Raw genomic sequence first — 12,758 nt, 5'->3', positions numbered from 1 at the left:
TTCCATGTGGACTGAGATAACCTTTAGCAATGCTTATACAGCAGAAAATTCCTCTCTGCCTGCTCTCTAGAGTTAAGGCTGTGTTTTTTTTTTCTCCCTGAAGAAATCAGAACTCTACTCCCACTTCATCCCTTGTCTACAAAGCAGTTATGAGCAAATCTAACCTCCATGAGTTCCAAAGGATCCTGGTGAAGATCCAGCAAGACATAAAGCATCCCCTCCATATGTACACCTTATCAGTTTCACAGAGAACCTGCCATCTCCATTGCTCCTCTGCACTCCCAAAATACCAACCCTGTAGCATGATAAGGCCATGATTACCCAGGAAGGGATGCTAGCTTGGGGTCAGTAGAGACACAGCAGGACCAGCCTCTGAGTTGAGCATCTCTGTGGTTCCTAGAGCCCTGCCACCACCTCCCAGAACAGCACTGCCAGCTGGTGGCCAAGTATTCAACGCTTGAGCCTGTGTGGATGGTTTAGGTCAGAGGCTGATGGTAATTCTTGCTGATTTTGGAGGCTGGTCTTTTAGAAGCTCCTGGCCCACAGGGAGCTCAGCCTAGGGGAGCTGTGAATGAGAAGTGGGGGGTGGGGGGTGAGAAGTGGAAGACTTGGATGCTCTGAGTACCATTTCCTCTGGAAGCCCCTGGCCCTCATTGACCTGACCATGGGGGTCTTCTTGAGGGATGGATTATGGGCTTGGGGGCTGTTGTCTTGCTCCTTTTAGAGAGGTACTGTCTGAACACTTCTGTTGTAATGACACATGAAGTCAACAGGTGCGTTTCTGTAGCTTTCCTGTTTTATTTTATTGTATTGATATAATTTGTGCAGTCCTCGGGATTAGACACATGCTAGGCAAACTGAGCCATGCTTCCATCCATTTTTATTATTTATTTACTGTTTTAATTGGAAACAAAATTTTGTACAACCTATTTGAGGGGGGGGTCCACTCCCATTTTCTCTTTGATCCTTACTATTTCCTAATCAACCAACTCCACACCCATCCTCTTTCTCATTAAGGGGTTATCTTTTGTCAAATACCTTGACTAAGAAATCAAGAAAGCCTGGAGAATATTTCTAGGTTAAGCCCATTTTACTACGGTATCTTGTATTTCAGTTAGTTCTTGAGGGGGGTGCCTTCACAAATAAACCCTGAACCAAGTTCCAGTTGTTTACAGAGCCCACTAAGTTGTTTACCAAATTTAACAATTACAGATTTTCTTATAATTTTCCTAATTTTAAGCTTCAACAAGCTTCGTAAGAGTACCTGTTCCCTGACTCTGTGTTTTCTGATATACTTTCTTTACTCCGTTCACTATTTTAAATTTCTTTACCCTTTTGTGTTTTTAAGCCTTAAAGATGGACATTGTAATTAATTCTGATTGCAATAAAACACATTTTTCTAAATTATTTCTTTGCTAAGCCTTAATATTTTCCAGCATCACATAAAACCAGATTTGGCTACTTTCTTGTGTTTTCCATTTAAGTTGAGATTGATACTTGCTTTAAAAAAGAATCTTGAGACAACCTCGCTAGGATAACCTTGAACTCAAGATCCTCCTGCCTCGGCTTAGTAAGTGTTGGGATTACAGCTGTGTACTACCACAACTAGACTTTCAGCTTTTTATTTTGGAACAGGTTCTCTAAGTTGCCCTGGCTGGCTTACAATTCAGCTGCCAGTTAGGCTGAGGTTGTCTGATGGCTCCTTCCTCAGCCTCCTTGGTGCTGGGGCTATAGGTAGCCAGGACTCCTGGCCTAAACATCAGTTATTCAAGACTCCAAAGTCTCTCAGCTGTGCGTCTGCTGGTTGCTGTCAAAATAGGAAAGCTCCTGAAACCCGGGAAAGTGATGCTAATCCTAGGTGGATGCAGAGCCTTCATTCTGAAGAACATTAATGTTGGCCTCAGACCGCTCCTGTAGACATTTTCTGGGAGCTGCAATTGATCACCATCTCCTCAAAGAGACAGCCTCCATGGGGAAGAAGGAACAGGAAGAAATCAAAGATGTGTGTGTGTGTGTGTGTGTGTGTGTGTGTGTGTGTGTGTTTGTGAAAGAGAGAGAGAGAGAGAGAGAGAGAGAGAGAGAGAGAGAGAGAGAGAAAGTATTTATAACTACACTAGCCTCATGTCCACAAGGATATCTCCCTGAACAAAGATATCATGGATATGGATGTTTTCAAAGCCCAAGCTCTGAAATGCAAGGCCAGATGAAAGAGCAAGGTCAAGTTTGAGGAGAGATACAAGATGAGCAGGAACAAGTGGTCCTTCCAGAAGCTTCAAGCTTCTGTCATTAAAAATAGAGAAAAGAAAAGAGACTTCACAAAGTCAAGTGCCCTTTACAGAAAACTGAAAGTGTGTAAGTGAGGAAATATCTCCTGCACAAAATTCCAGACTCTAAGAAACAGCTCAGGGCCAGTTCAAGGCTCTCTCCTCTCACTGGCTGTCGGCCCTTCCCAGTACAGGCCCTTAGAGAGCCTGGGAACTGGAGCTGAAATTCAAAAGACTAGGAGAGGGATACCCACATATCAGTTACCTGTTCTCAAGACCTGTCTATTGATCCTCAGAGGATAAGAATCTGTTCTTGAAACAATATGAACTAACCAGTACCCCAGAGCTCCTGTCTCTAGCTGCATATGTAGCAGAAGATGGCCTAGTCGGCCATCACTGGGAAGAGAGGCCCATTGGTCTTGCAAACTTTATATGCCCCAGTACAGGGGAACGCCAGGGCCAAGAAGTGGGAGTGGGTGGGTAGGGGAGTGGGGGGGGGGTATATATAAATGAAATAAATACCTAATTTTTAAAATTGGAAAAAAAAAAAAAGAATCTGTTCTTGAAAGTAAAGTTTCAATTTGACTTCCTGGTCACATGACACACATCCCTCAAGTCATCCCAAGGTATACATTTCCCACCCAGAAAAAAAATCCTCATACCTGCTTATGGTTTACCCCATAGACCGCACATACCTCAGTCCCCTGCCTGTGAAACCACATTTGCATGGCATTTATGAATAGACATTGCTGGCACTGTTTTATCTTCGTATTAGTTACTATTGTTGCTCTTTTTCTGTGCCAAACTCATAAACTCTCAGGCACATACACGTAAGAAGAATTAGGCAGAGTATTAGGATCAATGGAGTCTACAACTTCAGGCTTCCTTATTGACCATATCTCCTGCATATGACGGTCCTGATTGTCCTTTAAGTTCCAGGAAGCCCAAAGTTTAGTCCAGTGACTAGCTGCAAAATATGTGCCTTAGTGCTGGGAAACCTGGTGAGCCAAAAGACACTGCCTGTCCTACAGTGTGAAAGCCGCCCAAACTAGGGGTGGTGTGTGTCTCCCTCAGAGGAAACCCATGGCCTTCCTTTCCTGTATGTCTGCAGGAGGCAGGGTTGGAGGTGTAGGGTGCACTCGGTTAGGTAGTTCATTTTTGTTCTCTTTCATATCCCATGCCAAAGGGAGTCAAGGGGGAACTGGGCAGCATGGCGGAAGTGCCCAGCATGGCGGCGGTGCTTCCTCTCCTACCCCAAGAAGCACTGAGTACAGAATGTTTCTGAACAAGCTTATGTACTTGTTCTCTCAACAGCCAGTCCCACCAACTCCCTACCAGCGGCCCTCGGCAGCGATGCAAAACCTGGCCTTCGGATACCATGAGCATCCACACTGCAGAATTCCTACCATCAATGTAGCAGCTGAATGCTGTTAGACTCCGAACTCCCCCATCTGTGTTTTGCCTCCCAAGAGGGAAAATAGTCTTCACAGACATTCCCTTATCTGGCAGGCAGATTCCAAACCTTACTGGCAACCACGGGCTTGTTTTCCCAACCCAGCAGCAAAAGAACCAAAAATTGTTCCCGCCTGCGATATGCCGAGGAGGGACCTAGCCAGAAGCTCCGTCTGCAAGCTCTAGGCTGGAGCTCCTGAGCTGCCCACCCCTCTCCTAGAGGGCACCTTGGGATCGGCAAAGTCACAGGCCTGCCAGGCCTCTGATGGCCCCCACTACTGCTTTCGTTAACTGCTCCTTTTTCTCAACATAGAATACACCCACTAAGAAGCTGCGGGAAAACACTCAGCACGGTGTGAAATCAACACTTTCCGACTCAAATAACGGGGTAGGCTAGGGAAAACTTCCAACCTTCTCACTATAGACATTTTCCTCCCGCAAGAATCACAACAAGGCCTCGATGCCACCACCAGCCTGTCCCCAGCCTCCTGCAAATAGAGGAAGCCACAGACCTGGCCTTTTCACAGGTTGCTATTTCCTCGCATAAGCCTCCCCTCTGCCCCCCAGCCCTTCACATTCTTAATCCTGGAACCCTGAACCCAGGCAATTGCTAATAAGCCAATATGGAATGATAAGCGTGGAAGTCTAATTGATAGGAGCCTCTATCGACTGGCCTTGATGTCTATCTGAGCTTCTCAACAGCCCAGATTTAAATGTTTCATTTTATTTTTAACTTTCACTTTCTCCCATTGCAGCAATGTCAGGCAGAGGTACGGTTTCACTATCAGAAAGAATCGCGGTGCAGAATAATTTATGACTTCAGCTTGGGCTTTCAGAAAAGCCATTTCAAATCTTCACTTTGATTTGGTTGTATCAAAACTACTCAAAATAACAGCAGCACTTCTCTTGGAACCAGAAAAACACGAACAGCACCTCAGGATTTTGAGCTGGAGCCTCATCTCTGTCCCGGAAGAAAACTCCAGAAAGGAATTAAGCAACCGAGTAGAAAACACAACATTGGGGGGGAGGGGGGTGAAGTGCCATGAGAAAATAGAACATTGGTCTTCCAGATCCTTTTGTTTTAAACCGCCACCACCCCAACCTCAAAGAGATGCTGGTCCCCAGGAGCCACAGCCGATGGTTTTACTGGGTGGGTGTAGGTGCCTCCTCTAGTAGCCAGGAGATGCTTGACTGGGGTGCACAGTAGATGGCTTAAATTGGATTTGTGTGAGCTCAACAGGGCAAACAGGAAGAAGTGAGGAGTGTCCAGGCAGACAGCTCTAGTAGGGTGAGACTTACCTTAACACCCTCACTGCATGCTTGACTTAAAGACTGTCAGTCTAGTAAGAATGTTCCTCGGAAAAGATGCTCTGGTTGCTGAAAGATGGCCAGAGGGGTGGGTCCCAGCTCCCTGTCACGAAAAAGGAAATAGAGAAAGAAACCATGTAAAGCAAAATGTAACAAATTCAGGAAATCACAGCCATACTTGGAGGTCAAGGAAACTCAGCTGCAAAGGTTAAAAGATGAAATCAAATCCAGAGTATGAGAATGGAAATCTATCCCCATGCAAGGCCACCGGTGATGTGCCGTAGACAAGAAGCTAAATACTGCCTAGCACTGAGATCCTTTATTTCCATCAGATCAATAAGAGCTTATATTTATCAGGATTCCAAACAGCTGCCACTTCTGACAGCCTCCACTTTATTTTCTCACTCCTTGCTCTGTATCGGGGCAAAGAGGACCCGAGAAGCAGCTTTTAATGCTATTTACACCTGAAGACACAATTCCATTAAGAGGACCTGTTTTGTTAAAGAAACAGGGATTGATATGATTATATTGGCAGGAACGGGAAGTGCCTTTGTTCTTCTCCCCAGGTCTTCCCCTCTGCAAGCCAGACCCTGTGAGGAGAAGGTCTGATGTGAAGTCTGTGTACAGGCACCTCTCTCTCCCTGTTGTTGTTCAAACTTGCCATTTGTAGAGGGAGGCAGGACTCCTCTAAAATGGTTACCCCTCTAATCATCTGTACGGCAATATTTGCTATCAGGCATTCTAAATAGATTATCAGCAGTCCATCTGTGTCATTATTGATTTATAAGGCTTTAAGCAGCTTTAGAATGGAAGCTTTCCCACCGAGGGGCTCCTTGTATAAATCAGAGCCGTGCTCAAATATAGCAGCCATCATTCAAGATATTGTTCTTCAAATCATAACAAGAAGGAGAAAATGATAAATTGCTTGTAATATACTGATCCAAACTGATATGCAAATCTTGTTTTTAAAATATATTACTTGAGTAAAAGGAGGCATCATTAACATATGAATGCTATATGCAAATGATTGTGACAGAGCAGATGTTGGCGCATGTAATTGACCTATATGTGAATTGCATCAGAACCCTTAGCTCTATTAATTCACTACCCAGTAACTAGATATTGTCCAAAAAGTACATTCTTTGAAACCATATACTGGAAGCAAAGCTGACAGGGTTCCAAGGATTCAGAAACAAGGTCACTGTCAGTAGTATTTTGCTGTCATCTGCATTCCCCTTCTTATGGATGACATCATCATGTGGCCGTGTAAATCGATCACTTAATAGCATTTAGGAAATACTGCAGTGGGGAACAGGTTATAAAAAAAAATGCCCCAGTTTTATTCTTTTTCTTGGCAGAAATGTCATACCTCTTAAACTGAGGGTTTGTGCATGAGTGCCCTGTGAAACTCACAGATGCCATTTTATTCCCCGTCTTTATTTTTCCACTTCTTCTCAGAATGACATTAAATTGTATTAAATAGCCTTTTGTCCACAGGGCACAGACCACCCCGCATATGATAATGCATTAATGCCCCACGTTCCAGCCACTGAGCTGAAACATTCTCAGACTTAGAGGATAAGTATGAAGCGCCATTGTGTGTATAGCCTGCTAACAACTGTGACACATACTAATAGAAACATACCTAATAAATTACTGCTTTCAGGTCTAGCAAGCTGACATTTCTCTGCAAGGGACAATTTTATATTTGTGGCACAGAACAAAATTGCTTCATATGAAGCCACTGTGGATTAGCATAAAAATTAACACTTAAATTTCAGCTTATTTTCCACCCTCTCCTCCTGCCACAACAATCAATTCCTCTTATAAATCTGATTAGATTTTATGATGCTTATTATTCCAAGCATGCCCCAACACAGTATTCACGGGCTTGAAGACTATTTGTTTAAATAGAAAAAAGAAGCAGATAAATCTATAGGTATTTTTTATTACCCCTTTCCCCACCAGTTTCTTTCTCATATTGTAACATCAGTAATTGATTGCACACATTAATTAACATGTAAGGGAGAGATTCTGCATTATGTGTGATTTATTTTCCTATCTGGTGAGTAGGTTTGTGTGTTGCCCTTGTATTTCTAGGACATTGGGCTCGATTCTGGTCCAGACATGAATGTCAATGCTCACTCCCCCGAAAGTTATTAATGTCAGATATGAAATGAGATTTTTGATTTCACCTGCTTACTAATCCACAAAAGCTGTTTTGAGTGATGTAGGCTTAAATGCTCAAATTTGAAATGATATATTGCTATATCTGATAACATGCAAATATGTTCATTAGACATAATTTAGCAGGAGAGAATAGCAACACTTTCATAACAAGCCGAGGTCAAAAATGGTTGTTAATTAAACAAGTCTTGAAAAATGGCATTGCCGGGGACATTGTCCGGCAGACACCAGGCTTGCCAGGGATATGCCACAGATAAGTATACAAGGCTCTGATCCAACACAGACGGGGGTGGTGGCACTTCTGACTGTCTCACCTAACCTAAAGTAAGGCTCACACAAAGACCCTTGAGTTGGTCAGGCATGATGCTACTTGGAGTTTCATGGTAACAGGCTATACTCGCCCATCTGAAGATACGATTTCACTTTCCGTCTTCGAGGCTCACAGTGATTTATATGGTTGACTCTTTCACAGACAAACCAGGAAAGAAATTAATATTACATCCGGCCATACTGCTGGTTGTCCTGAGTGTTTATGGCTGTGTATTTTAAACCAAGCAGCTAGAGTAACAGGCAAAACTCTGGCTAGGATGTTGAGGGCAGGGATGGGGGCTGAGGAGGAAAGAGCACTGTGCATGTGCCTATGGCTTCTTCCTTCTCTGATTCTTCTCAAGCATGCGCACCAGTCTCTTAGGGAATTCTTCCCATTGGTCATGAGTTGAGATTCAAGGTGGATAAGGTTCTAATACAGAGGTAAAAAAAATGCCATCTAGACTCCCCTTCTTGGATGCCTGAGTGCCTTCAGAAAAGAAGGCACCATGGGGGTCAACTACAATCTAAGGGGAGTAGCAGTGTTTTCCCACTGGGCACCCACAGACTTTATATAGAGGGGCAACACTCACAGAATGGTTAAGGACAAAAACACCATCTGCAACCAACATGTCCCTCATGCCGCTTGTGAAAATCATTCACTGGTTTGGGTGAAATTTATCCAAAGAATCCTGGATGGCCTCCCTGGAGGCAGGAAAGGCTCATGAGTGCAGTGGAGTCACACACAACCAGGAACGTTCATGGGAGATGAACTACTGAATCTGAATTGTTCTCTATAGATTGCTGTTTTGAGTGCTTGGTCCCCAGCTCGTGGCACTATTTTGGAAGGCTATGTGAGGATCCCTATGGTGGCAGGACCTAGATGATGGCCAGCCATGTTGGCATGTAGAGGTGAGGGTGGAGTTAAAAGCTAAATGGCTGCTGGCGACCTCCATGCTTCCTCTGATGCTTAGTCTGCCAAAATGTGAGGGGCCTTTGTTCCTGCTGCCCCTGCGATGAACTGGTCTGCCCATCAAATCTTCCTCATATGGTAGATTGAAACCCTTTGAAACCATGAGCCAAAAATAAACCTCTCCTCTTTTAAGTTGTTTCTGTCAAGTTTCACCCATGATGTGAAAGGAGCGGAAATAGTGGCAACTCAGCACTTGACACAGGTCTCTCCAGTGTTCGTCCAGGTGAGGAAGGTTGAAGGCCCTATTCCAGCTAGCCCAAGTCTAAGGCTAAAGCCTCCTCATTCTCAGCCTGCCTGCCACTCATTGTTACTATCACTACAAATCTAATCTCACCTTTAGGTTGAGTTTTATGGTCCTTGAGCTTGCAAATGCGCATCTCAGCTAGGGAAAGAGGCATGGGGGCATTCCTTTAGGTGACTTTGTTGCCATGACCACCAGTAACAATGGAAATTTCAAAACAAGACAACTGGATGAAAACTCTGCAATTAGGGAAGAGAATACTCCCAACCAATCCCTCCCTGGCTATGGTGACCCTTTTTCCCCCACTATGCCTCTTGCTGTGTCTCTTGCCTCTCATGTGACTGTCTGTGCATATTCCTTCCCACCCATCACAAGCCTAGACCCAACCATACATAGATTGCCTTCCTGGTGGAAGTGACTCAGCCAGTTCTCAACTTCCAGGACTACCCAAAGATGGCCCAGATCACATGAAGATGTATTGAAGAAACAAACGTAGGTAGAACTATATTTTGACAGTGTTGAAAAACTAGAGAAGGGGGCTTCAACAAATGAGTGCGCTTGGTTTTTATATCACAAGAGATGGATGCAACTTCCACTTGTCACAAGCTGAAAGGCCTGCCTCCACACCCAGCGCCTACCTGGTTTAAGTATGACACAGCTCCAGAGAATGTAAGTCATTTCAGCATGGATTATTCATTAAGTGAATGAGTGAACGTACAAAGGATCAGCCCCCCCGCTTTGCACATGTGACTAAAGACATAAGTAAATGAATATCTAAAGTCATGGATGAATGAATGGAATGAGAACGAGAATGATAACTGGAGGAATCAAAAAGTAGGAAGTGTATGAATCAACAAGTAAATTGCAAATGCAAATCAAGAAATGATTTGTGGTTGGGTGAGGAAGATCAGTGGACCAACAGAGATTCTTTTGCTACTGTTAGTTACAGTGCTAGGGGTGGGACCCAAGAATTTGTGCATGTTAGGCAAGTGTTCTGCAACTGAGACCCTTATCATAGACACCTAATCAATAAATATATACATAAATCCCTCTATCAAGACCACTCAAAGAGTTGATGTGAGACACATTAGAAAACATGGCAAATAAAGGCCCCTGCTTGAGTTTCTATTCAAGAGTTTAGTTTCACCCAATAGGAGTCTCTACAGAGCCTGATAGTATCAGGAAGAAGACAAAAAATGACCCTAACTATCTAAGCCCTCCAGTGGGAGCTCCTAATGATGAATTCCCTGACCCAGTATACTCCCAAAATAATCCTGCTAGACAATAGAGGGCAGACCATCTTCCTGAATAGGAGGAGCCATGGCATGGGAGCACTGCTCCCAGCACACAGCATACATGCTCCAGCAGGAATACCACCAGTCTCAAAACCACCACTACATCTCCACCAGTAGAATAGAGAAAATGGGGCTGGGGTATCACCGAGAAGTAACGATGACCAATCAGCATGTAATAGTTTCTGGCTCCAATCTCTAGCATCAATAAAGTAAATATAGAGTATCGATAACATATCCAAGAGTTACAGGTTCTGTCTTGGCACACTGCAACTGCTCAACTACTGGCCAGCATTGCTGGCCCTTGCTGAGTAGTTGTGTTCCAAGGACTTTGGGTTCCCTATTCACATTGAGCTTAATCCCAGATGGGCATCCATCTCTCTGAAATTCTGTATGTTCCAGGCCACCTGAAGCAAGGAACTGGGCCACAAAAACCTTCCATCTAAGTGTGCATTTCATTTTATCTATCAAAGCCCCACCAACTCAATCAAAGCCAACATTTGTGATTCTTTGCTCTATGGTGAAACCTCAATGGGTTTTCAGCATCTTCTCCACACAGAACACTTTCCACAAGGAACACTTTCCACAAGGAACACTTTCCACAAGTTACACAAGTTACACAAGGAACTGTGTAACTCTCTACCCTCCTGCTTCTCTTGTTTCCAGAGCTCTCCTTGGAACCTTGGGTTACTGTGGACATCAGTTTGGGAACCACTGGTGCTGCTGTCTTTATGATGTCTGGTGACTTTCACACTTTGTGACAGTGGTATTAGTAGCTTAGGGGTGGAAGCCATGCATTGACAATCTGATGTCACTGCTGTAGCATTCTCGTTGACCCCAACCAACAAAGCACACGTTTGGGAAGTCTGAACTGCACGCTCTCTAGTCTTTTCACAAGGACAGCCTTTCAATCCCATTTGCCACTACTCATTTCCAATGCTGCTAGTAATTCAATGCTGGAAGTCAGGCCTGTCTTACCTCCAGCCAGGACACTGAGGAAGACCTGAGATTTCTTGGGCTTACTGTTCCAACAGGCAGATAATAAGACGCTGCCCTCTACACATACTGGGAAGAAGAAACTCCCAACACCCTACCACAAGCCAGTTGCTTATAAGATGCTGTGAGCATCTAGCTTCCAGAATGAAAGCAAGAACCCATGTGAAATTCCTCACTGTAGACTCATTCCTTCTGTTCTATCTTGATAAGAGAGTAGATACAGCCCACATTTGTGTCATGTTAAAAAAGAAGTAGAAGACAGCTGAAGTAATACATTCTAAAACTGAAGTGGTCACATAAATTCCCTTTAAGAACAGGTTCCAAAGTGTGAAGGAAAGCATTACATAGAAACAGCACATGGAGAAAACCTGAGCATGATGGGACCTTAAATGGAAATCGAGGTTACAAAGGAGTGAGGGAGGGGAAAGAAGCTTCATTGAGAGGTCGAATGGGAGAGATAGGGAGAGAGCCACCACAAGGGGAACTCATATACACAGATGTGAGGAATTGCTAAAGACTCGGGTACCATAACTCCAAGTCACAGCACAGACTTACTGTTAACTCTCTGTCCAAGATGGAGCTTAGCAAGGTGTGAGCAGATACAAACTATGGGATCTGGCCTAAAGCTGAGGGCTCCATGGTCTCAAAGCTCATTTGCATACTACTATCACCCTATGGGAGTTTCTACTCAAGCCTCTACTAAGGACTAGATAAGGCTCCCTCAAACTGATGGACAGATTTCCTAAAGTCAGTCCATCTCTTTTTATATAAAATTGTCATTAAAAAAAAAAAAGCCAATATGCTGTCCTCAACGACAGAACTAAACAGACAATGAAGTCAGAGAGGAACACCCACAGTGATGTTGCACCTGGAGACAGTAGGGCAGTGCAGGAGAGATGGCCAGGGAGTGCAGGACAAGCACCAACTTTGGGGTGAGCTGTCAAGCGTAAGTCCTTCTGTAGTATGCTATGCTGTGGGCCTTGGATGCTCAATAGCCTCTCAGAGCCCATTTCCTCCTCTTTAAGATGGGGTGATGGCCATAAGAATGATTTAAACTAACTGAGAGAATCAGTAATTAGTTCGCTAGAAACAATTATGTGCCCAGCACACAATTAGTTGCTGCTATTGCTGTTGCTCGTCTCACACAGAAAGGTAACCCAGGAGATGCTCTAGAATGGCCTGTCTAGTCAGTGCCTCACACTAAATGTGGACTGGTAGATTCTTATTTATATGGGCAGTGACAAGGCCATAGGGCTAAGAACCAGGACCCTTGGTCATTGCCTGGACGGTCATAATTCACTGTCTGAGATTGACAGTCCATTCCCTTCCCATGCCTTGACTTTCCCAGCTGCTCAATACCAGGATTGAATGCAGGGGTGTCTGGAAAGCTTCTAGCTGTTGGGAGTTTGAATTCCCAAGACTCTCATTGGCCCAGCCTTGGAGAATAAATGCCTTCCTTACTTATAATAAATGTCCTCACCCACCAAGTGACTCATTCAGCAATGGCCTCCAGTGCTCCGTAACAACACAATGACAGACAACGCAATGATGAGCAGGCAAACCCAACAACCCCCAAAGTATAGGGTCCACCATTCGCACCCAGGAGGGAAGGAAGGAACATGCCCATGGCGACTCCAATATGAGGTCTAGGATGGACTGTGATAATGTCCTCATCACCTAATTGGAAGCACCCCATCACAGAGTCCTGCTAGAAACTCTAGAAAGCACTGCTTCCTCTA

General features: G+C 44.3%; 1 protein-coding gene across 4 annotated transcripts in view; it reads right to left on the bottom strand.

The window, feature by feature from the left end:
• The window catches only part of Znf536 (zinc finger protein 536), a 458,344-nt gene that overhangs the window by 329,873 nt on the left and 115,713 nt on the right, over positions 1-12,758 (bottom strand). For all 4 annotated transcript variants that reach the window (XM_029479861.2, XM_029479862.2, XM_085841877.1 and 1 more), the window contains exon 3: positions 5,016-5,127. The gene's annotated coding sequence lies outside the window, so the exon portion shown is untranslated. The remainder of the gene's footprint in view (positions 1-5,015; positions 5,128-12,758) is intronic.

The sequence above is a fragment of the Mus caroli genome, unplaced genomic scaffold (genome assembly GCF_978045245.1).
Source record: "Mus caroli unplaced genomic scaffold, Mus_caroli_1 scaffold_8, whole genome shotgun sequence".
NCBI classification, from domain to species: domain Eukaryota; kingdom Metazoa; phylum Chordata; class Mammalia; order Rodentia; family Muridae; genus Mus; species Mus caroli.
The sequence above is the reverse complement of the archived record's forward strand: the minus strand, read 5'-3'. Positions and strand labels throughout refer to the sequence as shown.